Source organism: Ochotona princeps, chromosome 19 (assembly GCF_030435755.1).
Source record: "Ochotona princeps isolate mOchPri1 chromosome 19, mOchPri1.hap1, whole genome shotgun sequence".
NCBI classification, from domain to species: domain Eukaryota; kingdom Metazoa; phylum Chordata; class Mammalia; order Lagomorpha; family Ochotonidae; genus Ochotona; species Ochotona princeps.
In genome coordinates this window covers 40,802,122-40,806,058 of record NC_080850.1, presented here as the reverse complement: position 1 = coordinate 40,806,058, position 3,937 = coordinate 40,802,122, and the positions used below count along the sequence as shown (strand labels likewise).

General features: G+C 44.5%; 1 pseudogene; it reads right to left on the bottom strand.

The window, feature by feature from the left end:
* Window positions 1-1,920: 1,920 nt before the first annotated feature.
* On the bottom strand, window positions 1,921-2,007 carry LOC118760122 (U6 spliceosomal RNA; annotated as a pseudogene).
* Window positions 2,008-3,937: the final 1,930 nt, after the last annotated feature.

Here is a 3,937-nt window from a genome sequence, read left to right as displayed (position 1 = left end):
AATCCACTACAATCCATGTGAAAGACATGAGCTAATTGTATCAGAGATACCTGTCCCACCAAGTTTACACAGAACTGTCAAAAATGGCCAAAATACCAAACAAGGTATCCATTATCAGGAGGATAATCAAACTGGAGTATATAAAAAATAGTATGCAGGGCCCGGCGGTGTGGCCTAGCAGCTAAAGTCCTCACCTTGAACGCGCAAGGATCCCATATGGGCACTGGTTCATATCCCGGCAGCTCCACTTCCCATCCAGCTCCCTGCTTGTGGCCTGGGAAAGCAGTCAAGGACGGCCCAAAGTTTTGGGACCCTGCACTCATGTGGGAGACCTGGAAGAAGTTCCTGGATCCTGGCTTTGGATTGGCATAGTATCGGCCGTTGCGATCACTTGGGGAGTGAATCATCATATGGAAGATCTTTCTGTCTCTCCTCCTCTCTGTATATCTGACTTTCCAATAAAAATAAATAAATCTTTAAAAAAATAGTATTCAGCTACTAAAAAGAATAAATTTCTATCATTTGCAGTAAAATGAATGGAACTAGAGGACATAATGTTAAATGAGCCAAAGACAGACAAATGCTGCATGTTCTTTATACATAGAAGCTAAAACTTTAAAACATATTTGTGTAAGTTTGCAACAGTGCTTTGTACAATTTTGTTCTAAATCCTTGTTATGAACAGGACTTCTATTACCTTCCTAATGATCTTGTAACCATTTTAAAGCTTGTTTTAAGTGCAACAGCTTTTAATTTTTCTATTTTCTTATTGAACTATGTTTTTAATTTGTTGAACTTTTTAATTAAGCCAGTAAGTCTTTGACTAAGCAAAAATGGATTACCTTAAAAAAATCAGATATTAAGTTAAAAATAATATACAGGTATTACAGAATCTCACTGCAACCCTGTAACCTTAAACCTTAAGTTATAAGATGAAAAGACCTTCCTCATACCCAAAGAAGCCCCTTGCAGGTATTTTAATGAACATAAGGCAAAAAGGGACTAATGCAGATCTGTGCGAATCTTTTGCCACTTATGATGGCTTTTTTTAAGGTTTCTTTACTTTTGTATGTATTGGAAAGGCAGATTTACACAGAGAAGGAGATAGAAAGATCTTCTGTCCACTGCTGGTTCACTCCCCAAGTGGCTGCAATGGCCAGAGCTGAGCTGATTTGAAACCAGGAGCTTCTTCCGGGTCTCCCATGCGGGTGCAGGGTCCCTGGACTTTGGGCTGTCCTCTATTGCTTTCCCAGGAAGTAGGGAGCTAGATGAGAAATAGAACAGCTAGAACATAAATTGGTAGGCATTGGGATCCGGGTGCATGCAAGGTGAGGATTTACCCACTGGGCCATCATGCAAGGCCCTACAAGTGATCTTTTAAAAATCTTCATTTATTCTGCACAGAAGTTCTTTATTAAATTTTCGCTTAGCAAAGAGGTTCTCTCAGGCTGCCTTTTCATTCTCTTCTTATCCTTCAGGCACTCTTTTGCCAGTTCCACCCACCTGCCTTACTTCTGCTCTACTTCTGCAGGTCAGAGTCCCAAGCTCAGCCTGTGTGACACCTGCCCTGCACTCTAGCATCACATCCTCACAGCTAGGTTGGGCACAGCAGGATACTGGCCCGAGGTAGAGTGAGAATGAGTCCCTGATGGACCCTGTGACCTTAACTCAGGAATGTCTGGAATGTCATTTCAGGCACCACCCAGATCTTGTGATGAGAACCCTGCCCTGTGCTACAGGTCACTCCTCACACACGCAAGGCAAACTGAGGAGCTTTTGCCTTCTCCCATCCCCTGCCTCTGAGATGTATAGAAGCCCAGTACTGTGCATCCTGGGCAGCCATTTCCCTCACACAGTCTTGCCACCATGTGGAAGTGGTCCGTCTCCTACCAGGGAGTGGTCTGTCAGACTCTCTCCTCTAACAAAATCCTTTGCATGCTATCTTTGCGCAGGTGCCATGCCAATCTTCTCTGTATTGTTCCAATTTTAGTATAAAAAAAATCCTTTGCCTGAACTAAAGGCCCCCTCTCTCTCACACTCCCTAAACAGGAGGCCTCGGGCACCACTGTCCTTTGGCCCATCTCCAGGCTTGAAAAGATGGTTGTATTTTGTATGAATTTTTCAGTTGTTTCAGGTTAGCTAAACCCAATTCCTTTTTTTTTCATCTTGGGTGGACCTGGAAGTCCTGCAGTAGAGAAAATGAACAGCCACATTGTGAAGAAAGTAGCGGGAAATATGAATCTGACAACAGAAAAGAGGAAAGGAAGAGCTGGACAATGCACAGATGGTGCACGGGGGATCTAGGGACAAAATGGGAAGTGGTCGGGATGGGATTCCTGGTGCAGTGGTTGGGCCATCACTTAGGATCTTTGCCTCTCAAATCAGAGCCTGTGTTAGAGAGTCTTGGCTCTGCTTCTAATCCCAGTTTCCTGCCCGTGTGCATCCTGGGAGGCAGCAGGTGATGGCTCAAGTACTTCAGTTCCTGCCATCCACAATGGAGGCCTGGATCAACTCACAGGCTTTGGTCGGGCTCAACTGAGGAGCGAATTGGTGGATGGAAGATCTACCTTGCTCCATGCTCCTCTCTCACTCAGTGTCTGTCATTCTGACCTTCAAATAATTAAGACAGGAAGGGAGCGAACTAACTAGCAAAGCTTAGAAGGTGAGAGGAAGGACTTCTGGAGCTGTGACTCAAGACTTCCCAGCAAGGGACAGAGCCAAGTGGTACTGTGATGAGTAAGACAAGATAGTAGGCAGTTAGGGTCTCTAGCCCCTGGTGAAGTTACTTTTTAAAATCTAAAATCCTACTTCTCCCTAGTCCTTACTCTTCAAGAGTACCTTCTCCCACTTACGGGAGAACAAAAGACAGAATCAGCCAATCAGTTCCCCTCTCTTAGCATAGTCAGAATGGGAGCAGGAAGCCACCAGTCCCACCTCTCCAGTATCCTTCGGTTCTGGACAAGGTGCTACATTGCTGCCCTTGTGAATGAGTTTTTCTTCCATTTTAGTTCCCTTTTAGTGACTTCCCGAGAGGGTGTGTAACAGACACCATCTCCGCCATTTCCTCGTGTCTTTCCTTCCTTGGAGCCCCTACTGCCACTATGGCAGGAGATTTCTCTCTCTCAAATTTCCTCTGCTCTTGCTTTCCTTGGAGCCCCATCCTGTCAATATGTCAGGAACCCACTTTCTCCCTTTCCTAAATAAAACATGCTTTGCAAACCAGAGCTATCCATATGGAAATCCTTCTTTTGTGTGAGATAAGAAACAAGGTTGCTGCCATGTTTTGTGTCAAATTCCTGCAACAGTACCAGTGTCCTCAAGAGGCCAAAATGAGTCAGAGAAACTGGACTGAGCCAACAGAAGCAAGCTGTCTGCCAGGTGCAAAGGGGAGAAGAGAAGTGAGTGGAACAAGAGGGGAGGAAGTCAGGAAGTTCTTCCAAAGTCAACAACAGTACAGAACAAGCTCTTCTCCCCCACCACTCTCACAAGCTTTCACTCTCTAGGCCCTCTATTAGCAAAGTCTAACAGGAAGCTCCAGGGGTAAAAAGAAAAACTGAAGAGTCTGACCACCTTCATCATAAAATAACAACGTAGGAGATTGGCTTAAAGCAACAAGGTAATAACTTTGCTTAATAACTAGCCCTTATCCACCTATGTGACCCTTTTTCTAGCAAACAACCGGACATGAGACTAAGGTTAGGGCAGGACTTTCTAGCAGGCTGGTTAGGATATGCACCTGCTGCCCAAATGGATGCTTGGGTGAAATCTGTTAGTAAATGGCACTGTCCACAAATTCTTTCAGAGCTTTCGCAGCACCACAGTGTATGTGGTGTTTTTGGTTTTTGTTTTTTGTTTTGTTTTGTTTTTAAGATTTATCATGAAAGAGATGGAGACTCCAGATCTACTCATCAATACCAGGCTCAACCAAGCTGTCTGG